At 38.9% G+C, this 13353-nt stretch overlaps 1 protein-coding gene across 4 annotated transcripts in view; it reads right to left on the bottom strand.

Annotated features, from left to right (window-relative positions):
- The window catches only part of LOC127377316 (vitamin D3 receptor A), a 73718-nt gene that overhangs the window by 43076 nt on the left and 17289 nt on the right, over window positions 1-13353 (bottom strand). The window contains exon 1 of one of the 4 annotated variants that reach the window (XM_051425071.1): window positions 2946-3046. The exons of the other annotated variants lie outside the window; for them this stretch is intronic. The gene's annotated coding sequence lies outside the window, so the exon portion shown is untranslated. Of the gene's footprint in view, window positions 1-2945; window positions 3047-13353 lie in introns of those variants that run through there. 4 annotated transcript variants of the gene reach the window in all.

The following is a 13353-nucleotide window of genomic DNA, read 5'->3' as shown; positions in this document are numbered from 1 at the left end:
GTGTTGACGTTGTCTTTAATTATGCTTCCAAATCTCTCTCTCTCTCTCTCTCTCTCTCTCTCTCTCTCTCTCTCTCTCTCTCTCTCTCTCTCTCTCTCTCTCTCTCTCTCTCTCTCTCTCTCTCTCTCTCTCTCTCTCTCTCTCTCTCTCTCTCTCTCTCTCTCTCTCTCTCTCTCTCTCTCTCTCAGGAATGCAGATAAGCTGAGGCTCACTCATGGGTCATCAGTACATTCTTGTCAATTGCTGACCTACAATATGTGAATAAAGGCAAAATAAGGGCAGCTCATTGACTAAACATCATGTCATCCAGAGTCAAAGTAGGAATCCGCAGCGCACAACAGAGCCACGCACAGACAGACTGACAATGATGCAAGCCAGGAATCCAACGCAAATTTCTGCCAATATAATATATATAATAGAGATGAAACATTTCTGAAATACATTCAATACTGGCTACAAAATGCCATTTTCCAACTGTTCCTAATGTACCTTGTGCCCCCTGCCAAAGCAATTTACCCAACACTGTATAGCAATGTAAAAATGTGTCATTTTCTATAGTAGATGAAAGTATCTAGCATAACTGTAACAGTTATGATGACAGTTTGACTTAAAAACCTCACAGAGGAGCCATTGTCAAGTTGTTGAGGGGCTGAATATTTGATTAATTAGATTTTTTATCCTGTATAACACCATTAGCCATTGTTTCTTTGCTAGATTTTGCCATATAACAATGGCTGACTCTGAAGGTGTCCTGCCTTCACACAGAGGTGGGCCAAGTAAAACAAATGACACATTAACAGGGCCTGTAACTCAGGCCAGATCTCTGATGACGTAAACTGATCTGGTGGACAGCAGGCAGAGGTTGTAGTGAGCACTGGAGACACCAGCACCAGTGGTCATTTCATTGTCACATTTGTATATGTCCACATAGGTAAAAATGTTTCTGAATACATTTTCCATTTCTATTTAAATATATAACAAAAAACATCAAATGTGACCTTGTCCTTCCTGAGAAGCCCACCCACTACTTCCACAGAGAAACATTTCCATTACATAAAATATGGCCTAAGCACACAGTCAAACTTATTCAAAGTCAAACTCCAAGCTAAATATGTACTGTCAACATTAGGATAAATTATTAGTTGTTTTCTCTAAAATATCTGTACAAGCCTCCATTTCCCTGTTTCTTGCTACGACTCGTTAACATCCGAAGGGAAAGGCGAGGGTCGTGGCAGACTCATTCAGGCGAGAGAAGAAGCTGTCTGAGCATTCATCCAGTGAAGCATCAGGACAGAGAGGTTCTGTGTGGTCTCTGTGTGCGTGCGTGTGCGCGTGTGGTACAACAGCAGCCCAGCAAAAGTAACTGGATGTGTGTCTTCATCTTTTCACCAGCAAATATTACTCTAACTATTTGCTTGTGAAAAGATGTTCTAATTACACTTAACGACAATAAAATGAGGAAAAGAGAAACGCTTGTTTTCAAAAAAGTATGTTAGTGTATATTACCATTTGATCGAGGCCTGATGATACAAAAGAAAGCATTATGCAACATCCACTTCATGTTACACTGCACAACACCACAAACACATAATGTTTAGTAGAGCATTTTCGTCATTCGCATACAGTATTACTGTAACTCAGCTGGCAGACTTCTGTGCAACTTGTAGCCCACTTATTGTCAGACTGGGTTTTAATATTTGGTTTCATATCATACCAAATTAGTTACAGCTTATCTGAAACTTGTTTTTATAGTGTTTGCTTGAATTTTAATGGCACCTTTTAAAGGAGGCATTTTATTGTTTTATTAGTTCACTCAATGCCAACAGTTATCGTTGGAAAATTATTTATTGCTTACATTTCCATTGCTGTTGTTGTTCCATTGTCCAACACGTAATGATTTGGGAGGTCAGTCTCCTACACACCAGACATGTGGACTGAGACAGGCCACACAGTGACATATCACAGTAATTCTGCATTCAGCTCTGGTCATGGCTGCTACGGGGAGTATACATACTGTATACAAAAGATTACATTAAATTGTTCTTCAATGCATTTTTTGATAAATTTACTGCATACGATGTGAAAGGTCTAGAAGAAACTAAAAAGGGTGCTTTCCTTGTCAGGTAATTGATTGCACCTAATTCATAGATGACTCCATAAAAACCCTCAAAAATACCATATATTGTACCATTATGGTGAAAAGTAATGACAAATGCTCATATGTTAGCAGAAAGGAGTCTACAAACTGCTTAGTTACTATTACCAAAAAATCTATTCTTCAAACTGAACTTTTAAAAACAAAAAGGGACAAAATTATGACAGTACCAGCATAGGCCGGACTAATACTGCCAACATGAAGTCCAAAACAAAGTAAACTGTTTTCTGTTTGTTAGCTTCTACCCACCTCTATTTTATTTGTTTGGAATGTCTAGTTTGGTTCTCGTCTGGTTTGGTTTTGGTGAACTCTGTGTTTCTTCAAGATGCATGCTGATTTAATTGCAAAAGAGACTAATCATAAACGAACATGGCCATTAAAGTACACCAGATTCATTTGTTGGAATATCCTGTCGTGAGTCATACATTACTCACGAAGGTTTATGACTATTAAAAACAAAACAATACTTTCAGAAGAAAATACTTTCACTTTCCATATTATATTACATATCACATCTTTTTTCCATCTTGCAGGTGACATCCTAATGTCCATCCTAGAATAAAAACAATGTTGTATATTATCAATGCGTATATCAGTACTATTAACAAACAATGAGTCATAACATTTGCCTGATGCAAAATACACTGACACTGATTGAAATCAAACCTTCAGCTGCCTTTTGGTGGAAACCCAGAGGAATAAACCTGGATTAAATAACAAAGATAAATAATATCCGATGTAAGGGAAAGACACCTTGCCCAACGCAGCAGCACTGGCAGCTACCACTGACCTTTTACTACGATGAGAGAGCTTCCTCCATTTTCTGCCAGCAGCCAAACACAGTAGCTTATACAGTCAAAACTCCTCCAGACAAAATCTCCCAGGAGCAGAGGTATAAATCCCACTTGAGGCTCTTCCTCTGCCTTCCTTCCTCTGGTTTAACTCTTTAGCTGCTTCAATGATTCGGATATTCATTGATACTCCCTGCGCTCCCACGCCTCGCCTCTTCCTTTGCACCTTTCCTCCCACTACTCCCACCACACCACTAACTTCCTCGTAATTCTCTTCCTCTCTCTTCCACCAGAAGCTTGCACATTTGATGCGGCAAAAACGAATGCAGCCTGTAGCTGTGTCAGTGATGACAACGACTGAGGGGCAAAGGGCCAACAAGGTGAAAACCTGAAAGTTTAATGGTTAACCCGATAATTGGAGTCAGCAGGGTGAGGGCAAACTCCACAAATATAACACAAGCCATCACTGACATGAGGAAAGAGTTTAATGAAGGGGATGAGAGGAGGGGGAGACAAGGGGTGACAGAGGGACAAATAATAAGGAAGCTTAAGAGCAAAACAAAAAGTGAAATTTAAAGATGCAAATGTGATTAAACAAAGAAATATAAAAAGAAGGGGTATACAGAGGGAGGACAGAAGCAAGTGAAGGAGATATGCAGGTTCAAAAATAAAAGGGAACAAAACAAGGTGCAGGCAGAGAAAGGAAACCAGGAAAGGAGAGAGTGAAAGGAAGCAGAAATGAGGAAGTAAAACAAAAACAAAAAGACTGAAGAAGGATTCCCTGAAATCAGAGGGAACCTGACAAAAAGAAACCTCTGGGAAAACTGCTACAATTTGCAATAATCTCAGTAAATGTACCACTGCAGTATAGGACGTCATTAAATCAAGGGAACACGATTAAAGGTTATAATAGTTAAATGAGACCAACTCTGCTTTACAACCCATAATTCGCTTAATTTTCTAAAGAATGCAAAATTAGAAAAATGTGTTTGACATCAAACACAATGGCTCCATTCAGATGCCTAGATGCAGATGGAGGTCTTTGATGTAGCATTTATTACAGCCATTTTGATTTTTTGAGATGAATAAACTAACGACTCCTGCATCTTTGCAATACCAAATCCCATAGATTAAAGCCAGGCATAAATGCCAGTTTAAAGTGAGGTTGGAAATAAAACAGTGCTCTTCTTTTCTTTTGAACTATACCAGAGATAAACAACATAAAAACAATCCAATATGGAGGTATTATAAGATGGTATGAATCCAAATTAAAATATTTTGTATATTTTGAATAGCCCTTTGTTGATCAAGGCTTTGACTAAATTAAACTCTTCTGTCGGTGTTTAGTAGACCTTTAGTAGACTAATGGACTCGACAAATGGACTCGACAAATGTACATTATGTGCAATATTCACTCTGCTTCTGTTTTGGTATCCACCAACTACTGAGGTAATTGTCACGCTCTTTAGTTTCTGAATGTTCCACTATGTAACAGCTAGTTGCTTAGTGCACAGTGGGATTTCTTAGAGCTTTTTTGCTGAAAACAATTGCAGCTGGAAACAAACATAAAACTAAAAAAAGATGCTAAAATGCTTTTGTAGAGCTCAGAGGACTCAGGTGGTGATAATTCTGTGGATTTGTGACTCCAAGCGACACCTCTCACATTACACATTGGTAAAATATAAATTAGTGCAGCTTTAGAACCATTTCTTTTAATACGGGAAATATGACTTTCTGTAGGTAGGTAGGTATGTCACTATGGTTAATAGCATACCAACATGAGACTAAATATTATCAGACAAGCAACACAGGTTCCCAGAATCTCATTTGTAGCCATATGACCTAAATAATCACAGTGGATGACATGTCTGGTGACTCTTTTATGTTAGTTAAACTGGCCTTATAAGCTAAGGGTGCAACCACATGACGTTGGAATGCTATAGGGCAGTGAACTTTAGGTACTGGGGATTTCCTAAGCCTCAAAAATAGCCTGAGGAAGTCCATGTCAAGATCAGCCATTTTAAATGAACACATACTGAAGGGAATATAGAACAAGGGTTAATTGAGAGCTGTATACTTCTAGATATATGATGTGCAACTGACATCAATGGACAGATTCCTCCAGAATATCCTGCTGCATCCTCCTCTTCTTAAGAAGAAATTGGTTTTGAATAATTTGGCAAATCCCCAATTCAGGTTGAATTAAATTCAACTATATAGTGTGAGAGAGAGAGAGAGAGAGAGAGAGAGAGAGAGAGAGAGAGAGAGAGAGAGAGAGAGAGAGAGAGAGAGAGAATGTTAATATTTGACTACTGTATATCAAGTTTGTGCACACTTACTTTATAGAGCTAGTGATTCCGTTAATGGAAGGGTTAAGTGTTGCCTTAAGTCTGACATGATGACATCTGACATGACGGGAAAGCCAGTAGAAACATAAGCGTGTTGCTTTTTTCAGAAATTTAATGTATTATACATCATACATTGAAGTGGATTGTGAAACTGAGTGAAACAGCATGCAAGTTTTATTAAAGAAAAGCTGAAAACTAAAACTTAATCAAAATGGCTATTCATCTATTGACTTTTTTAAACACCTTTACTTTCAAGATGCTCATGTTTAAGAGGATGCAATCGTCTTTATTTTGTAAATATTAAATGATGAACTTAAAGTAATACATTTTCCTACACTGGCATACCATTATGGTGTAAAATCAAACCCCATTTGCTGATCAGACTTGCAGCAAAGTCTACAAAGCAGAGTCCCTGGGATTTCATCAGCACTTTGTTGCAGTCCCAAAAAAAGGTTAAAAAAAAAAAGTGTTCTGCCTCTGCCAAACTCTGTCAAAATTTAAAAAAGGCAACAGGCCAAAACTAACATATTAGCTCATTGAGAAATAAGGTGCTTAATATGGCCAGACAGCACACAGAGGGAACTTTCTCTCACTTTACCAGTAGAGGAACAATCTTTTTAGCATCCGAAACAAACCCATCAGAAAATAGTTTCCTCTCAGTAATATCAAATGGGCAATTGCTCCATTAGCCGAGGTTTGTGTGGCATGACTGAAATATTTTAAATGTGTAGTCTGCTGCTCTGCTAAGACGAAGGCCTACAGAGCACATCACATAAAAAAGCTCTTCTTGAGGGCATCTCTTGCTGTTAATTTCCTTTAAAAAACAAAATAGTAACAGGTTTTGTTTGTGTGAGCTCAATGAATCACAAAACATGTTTTCAGTTAACAGAGAGCAAGAACCAGTTACCTTGATGAACTATAAAGCATGAACGTCTGATGTCCTCTGTTATTCCACAGCATGTTCTATTTGTCACTTTGTTCTTACTTTAATTTTGGTTAAAATGAAAGGTAAAATCACTCTGAAGATCCAGTGAGGAAGCAGTCAACCGGTCCTAAAAAAATAAATCAAAATAAATAACTATTACTCTTTTCTTGGAATCAAAACCACATCTCATTCTTCCATTTTGTGTTAGGACTTACTACAAGGATCCTTTAATTTCACATTTCTAACTTGGACTTGGAAATCCAACTCTGTTCTTTCCTAAATTGAAAGCTTAGTGCACAGTGTGTGTGGGGAGGTCATTCGTGTAGGGACCACTAACAGCCAAAAGTACAGGATAAGCCCGCCCGGTATGCAACTCTAGTCCATAGCTGCCTTCATCCTCTCTGAAGGCAGAAAGGTGAATTCCTTTGTATATTATTTCCACGTGTTAACGGGAGCAGGCAGTGGATTGACGAGAAAGATGTACACGGTGTAAAACTCAGTGTTATGTCACAACCACCTCCCAAAGATCCACGCAACTCAACATGCAGCAAAGGGCCACGGCTCGGAGTTGAACCCGCTGCAGTTAGGACTCAGCCTTGGTACGTAGGGCAGCATCTCTTCCAGATGAGCTACCAGGACACCCCCAGTGTTTCCCCTCTTCTGACATTCTGACACACAGAGCACGGTGATGGCCCAGTGTACAGCTGCTAGTACCTTTGTTGTGAAGATAATAATAGTTATAATAGCAACATTAAGCCAAGTATCAGTTTATCTTCTACTGAGGCATTGTGAGGGGGGCTCCTCCCAGCTTGTCTAGACTGCCAAGTATGCAGGTGTAAATCAATACACCCCTCCGTCCCCTCCATCCACCAACAACACACACATTCAAAGTTCACATTTAAACTTCAGTGGAATTTGAAGTGTACTTAACAGCATGCTCTCAGCAAGTTTTACAATAGTAAAACAAACTCTGTTCAACAAGAAAATAAACAAACAGATTACACAGAATAAACCGAAACCTATCGGATGTGAGAGCCCCGCCTCATAAAAAGCAGGTATTTGTGATAGCGGACATGGTTCAGGGTCAGGGCAGGGGCTACGATATAACAAGTTGAAGTGATGGATCTTGAGTCTGTGCTTGAAAACAGACTCTTTCACATTCCCTGATGTGGCTTGGCAAGCTGTTAAAAGGAGAGGAGCTCTGAAGGAGAAGGGCCTGGCACTCAGTGAAGCAGAAGGGCCTCTTACTGAAGGAGAAGAGCCTGACTTTTTCAAGATTATAGGAAGTGCTGATAAATGCGGCCGTTCTCCGGACTAGATTTTTTGTCAGTTATAGCCACAATTTGTTTCCAGTTTTATAGTCACTGACAAAATGGTCATGTGGTGTGTGATGGATAAATAATAGTCCCAGTTAAAAATGTAGGCTCCAAAGAACTTGTTGTGGGATTTTTAGAAAACTGATGTCAAACCATCTCTCTGAGGTGTTCAATAAATCAATAAAAATGTAAACAAAGATGTTGAAAAGAAATTTGGCTTGCATCCTAGGACATGAAAAGGCTAAACATTAACTGTACGTGACATACTGAAGAATGTACCTCATAATAAAAACCCAACATAGAATATAGGGCATGGCTGTAAATGGGATGCAGGATGAAGGACAGTGGAATGTGGGATGTAGGACACAGAATATAGGTTTTGTGACGTAGATGTAGCAGATAGAGTTACACTGCAACCTCTTCCCCGTGTTGGAGAAATAAAGGACAGCGGCTTTGTGTTGTGGAGAAGTCAGAATCAAGTGTCACTTTCAGATTTCCCACAACACCCATGGGGTGTAACCACACAGGCCTCAATTTTTAATGCCACTAATCCAAGCAAGGTATCACAGCTAAGCACATGGATACCTGATCATTAACAGGCACGCTCATGCACATATGAGCCCTATGGGGACGGAGGATCAACCAGCCACACTATTTTTTACTTTCTATCCATGTGAAGTCAAACACTGTATTTAATATTACTTGTTTTTAAAATCGCAAATGAATGGGCCGAGTCCTCAATGAGCCGCCAGCTTGTTTACATCTGTAAAAACATTTTAATCAACCTCTATATCCTCAGTTAACAGGTGAGAGCAGAAATAGTACACAGACTTATATAATATAAGCTGTTTGAGATATGTGTGTTTATATTTCTCCGTAGAGGTCCTGTCAAATTAAGGCATGTTTGTGTGACTGTGACTGTGCGTGTGTGCGTGTGCGTGTGATGAATGAGCATTAAAGAACACGCAATACCATTTGCTCTGTAGGCATTAAATAAAGGGGGTTTTGATGAGATGCTAAGGATAGGCTGAGGGGGAAAAAAATACTTCATAAATAATGGCATCCTATATAAATGTATATCAAAACATACATGACAGTATGTCACTCACGATGACCGTGAGCCTGAACAATGTTATTAGTTTAAGTGTGTGTGGTCGCCAGGGGAAGCAAGGATAACTGATAGTAGTAGTACATTAGAAACGTAGTCCTAGAGATAAAGGATGGATGCCATTCTCTACAATGGCTTTCACTGTGAAGGGCCGGCACATAATCTTAGACGAGTCATGGCGGGAAAGAAGTGGTTACAGTGTAGCGGCCAGGCCAGAGATTAGCCACTGTGATAAAAAGAGAAACTCTCACAGGCAGCTTAACGGAGTGCAAATGGCCTCTTGAAAGAGCTACTTCAGACCCAAACACAGACATAAGCTTCCATTCAAAACCCAATTATCTTATTCAATTCCATTCCATCGGCCTTTTGATTTTAACACATTTTGCTGCTGATCTAATACTGCTCGGTTCTTTCCTATTCAGCCATAGAGAAGTATTCAAAGGAGGTTTCAAGGCTGGCATCTTCACCACCACAGTCCGTCAGTCAAGCACAGACCGGCGGGGCTCTGGGAAATATTCACTTCTTCCATGAGATCATAAAGTTAACGTTTCTGGTGCTACCCCAGAGCTCGGTTAAACTGATTACTGCGAAATTACGATCTTTACAAGGAGACATGTCCCACCATGTCTGTGACCGGTTAAGCAGCAGTTAGTCTTTTCTTCAGATTGGGCATTCCTTTTCTGAACGTCATAATTATGAATGGGTCTTAAGGACTCTAAGGTTATAAAACTTGCTCTACCTCAAAACAACAATATACAGTTACGACATGATAATGATGTTCTTTCAAAGAGTTTCAACACTGATTACTAATCTGAACTTGTACATTCAGAAACGAGCATTGGTCTTAATGTTACATTTTTAAAAAATCCAAATTAGGTGCACATCATGAAATGGAAAATTTGAAAGTCCCTACGCACCCATGGTCCACCCGCACCAGACTTTTTTTTTAATGAACTTATTTTGCCTGATTATACCTAGATTGTATGGGTGTGTACAGACTGCGCTTGATTGATATCTCCCCCACTCTGCTGTTGACGACTTGCACCTTATTATTAGATGATGAGTTTGATGACCTTAGGATGCGCGCCACAACCTGTGCAGCAAAGTGCCGGTTTATAACGTGCAGCTGTGGTTTCCACTCCATTTCAGTTTGGCACATGCCAACTTGAATGTGCGACACCATACTTACATAATAAATACTGACATATTTCACATGACTTGACATGAATGCCAATGGAAATGGGAATGATATTACATAGGGTTGCACAATATGGTAAAAACATCACATTGTGATTATTTTAAGATATTGCAATTAGTGGGGAGGATCATTTTTGTATCAAATTTATTTTCACTGAAAAAAAACAAAAAAACAATTCAAATCATGATGACATTTTTTGGGGTGTGTACCAAACAAAAAAGTTCTCTTAAATCTGGAGAACAAGATTTGTATGCCAGAGTCACATATTTTACCTAAAAACAATTGTAGCTTCTGTGATTTGTATATTGCGATTTTTATAATATTTCAATTAATGATGCAGCTCTATTATACTGTCTCTACTCTTAAACCCTTAAGCTTACCACAGCATCTTCACTAGCGGCTGCAGTTGATTATCAATCAATATATTGAATTGTAACCACTGTATGGTGATACACATCGTATTGCCAGATTCTTGCCAATACGCAGCCTTATTTCCAACAGCAAAGTGAGGCCATTCTATCCATCTACAGTATACTCTCTTCAAAGCCACTGCACTCTTTTGACAAAAACAGTAACTGTACCTCACAGATCGCACGAGTTGCTGGCCCACTGCCGCCTCGATCAGCAAGTTTGTTTGTGTTATTCTGTGACTTTGGTGTTTTCAAAGGGTTAGTTTGGATTCACCATTTGCGCTACAAGTGGACAACTTTTAAGAACTAACAACAACTAGGAGCATAACAGACCACTTATTTTAATCTTATGCCAAGTAATTTCACAATACATGTTTCAGTCTATATAAAGACAGAGAGGAAGGCAACACTGGGACAAATCCATGCAAATGTTTCAAGTTTAACCACAGTCTGTCTCCATTATAAAATTACACCAAATGTGAAAACAAAAAAAGAGACTTTTTCCACCCACTACCTGGCATCGGTTTATGAGCGAAAATAACAGGGCTTAGTGGAAAACAACAGTGTCTGACAGAGAAAATGACTCATCTCTCGCTTCATCCCTCCATCTCTCGCTCTCTCCCTTCCTCTTTTCTAGTTACCAGCTCTAGCACATCCTGTACATAAAAACAGCTCTGGACTTCAATGAGAACATCTAGACACCAATGCTTACAGCCCTGTTCCAAGAACTGATGGGGCAGACTGACAAAAAGTTAAGGAAATAAACAGTGTCCAAATGAGATATAATATGGTACATGAGCAAGTTGTTTTATGTTCTCTTAAAATTGAAACATGAAAAAAGGGGGAAAAGAGGAGCACAGAAAGAAAATGGAAGGACACCAAGGTTTAACTAGAGGTTATTGCTCATGTCAATGCTGAGGCAAGTTAGTGTGAAAAAAAACTGTGGGAGGCTTAACATTTGTTAAATGATAAATATAACAATGGTGACAGATAAAATAACTATTGAGGACAGGTTTCTATGAACTTTTGCAATGTTAGTTTATGGCTGGAAAAGTAATAACATATTATCTGCTGTGGTTATGATTGATAATATAAAATCTACAGTATCAGGAAGGAGGTTAGTTCATTATTTCATCTGAGTATCTCAGCAGAAATGCCTACTGTCATGTCGATGAATACGATAAAACCTCAGGCTGACCAGGTAAACATGCTGCGTTTGTCAGGAGGTCTTGCACAATGCATACTGGCATGCATAGTCATGGTGGGAGGGTGCTGAGCATGAAACTAAAGTGTGCAACAAAACATGTATTTCTCTGTCTGTATGAAGACCACCAGCAACAATTGGATACCCAAACAGTAGGAGCAAACTTTCCATTAAGCTGGATCTATATGATCTGTATCTGATGTATCCATATTTACCCAAAGCTGCATTACAATTTTCCTTCTAACTAGGTTTAGAAAACTTTTTAATTTCGCAGTATTTGTTATTTTAACAATACAAGTGGCACTGAGGTACTAAGAGGTAAGAGGCAATGACCATCATATAACTTTATGATTAAGCTAAATAATATCATGACTTAACTGGCAAATGTTATGAAGACTGACTGTTTTGTGAGGAAGAAAGAAGACATAATATGTATATATTTATTTATTCCCATCACCATTTGCTCTTGCTTTAGGGGACAGACCTTGAAGGCAGCATAAAAGCCACTTTAATAAGTGGTCTTTTCAAAACTAGATGTAATGGTATAGGAGAGTCCACAGATGGAAAAATTTATATAGAAGTATGCATGTAAAGACTACTTGCAAGATGCTTGTATATCTTCATTCACCACTTAGATTCGAGGAGTTACTGCAGACTTCAAACAGTAGGATATTACCGAATAAGTTTGTGTATGCCTGTGTGTGTGTGTGTGTGTGTGTGTGTGTGTGTGTGTGTGTGTGTGTGTGGTGTGTGTGTGTGTGTGTGTGGCTGTGGGTGCGTTTACAAGCACATGTATGTGTGAGAGGCCCCTGTAGAGAAAACTGCCAGAAACATGACTCGAGCCTCAGCTAGTGTGATAAGTCCTACTTTGGCCTTGTCAGCACCCTTGCCTGTTGCCCAACTGGCATGCAGTTTTCTGGTTTAAAAAGGGAACGACAGAATTGTCTTGCTTTTTTAAAACGGAGAAAACTCTTTAAAAACAGAGTGGGGAAGAAACAGGATTTGCTACACCACATGCAGGCTTACGAGGATTTATAGACGCAGGTTTTTCCATCATTTGGATCCTTGTCTGTGAGCAGGGCAAAATCAAAGAGAACATGATAGGAGACAGGCAGGAAAAACAGGAAAAGGAAACAAATTGTGTGCTTGAGTAGAAAAGCACATCCTTGAGTAATTTTGACTTCTCTCAAGCAGGAAAATAAAGACCTCATAGTTACCAGGAATGTCTTTCAGTATTTAACAACAACTTTAACTTGGTCCAGGGATAATTATCTTTGGAGATGCATTAATTAATGTATGCATGTATGCACTGTTTATCACAGTGCATCTGAATTTCAACCTCAACACCAAGAAATCCTACAATGTGCTGTCAGTAAACCCACCATGTTTTGCCAACCAGGCTAAAATAAAATTTTAAACATTTTCGATGAAAAATAAAAAATATTTTAATGTGGTACAACTGCATCTATTTTTACTCTAGTTCTCTATATTTATCAATGATTTTGAGGGTTGTTAAAAGAATTGCTTAGTCTCGTTTCAAATAAATTATTTCCTGTGTATAAAAATAAATATCTCAGGCATTATCTTCACATTCTCTTTAATAGATGTCATTGTCCTGTCTACCACTGCTTTGACGGTTTTCTCGACATTTCTGTTGTTCTTGAAAGCAGAGGAAAGAAAAACAAAAGCGGAGGGGAAAAATGGGGGCATTGCAGACAACGACACACCCTTGAAGAGCCTCACCAACCAAAACATTCACATTTTCACTAATAGACAACGAACACATATAGCGAGGAGAGCGACTGTCAAAATAGGATTTGTGAATCAAGTCTCTGTTGAAGCCATAAAGTACACATCTGTCAAACATGATGGCTGTTTTTTAAACAGGCGGTCTGAAT

The sequence above is a fragment of the Dicentrarchus labrax genome, unplaced genomic scaffold (assembly GCF_905237075.1).
Source record: "Dicentrarchus labrax unplaced genomic scaffold, dlabrax2021, whole genome shotgun sequence".
NCBI classification, from domain to species: Eukaryota; Metazoa; Chordata; class Actinopteri; family Moronidae; genus Dicentrarchus; species Dicentrarchus labrax.
Note: the sequence above shows the minus strand (reverse complement) of the source record. Positions and strands in the feature narration are given on the sequence as shown.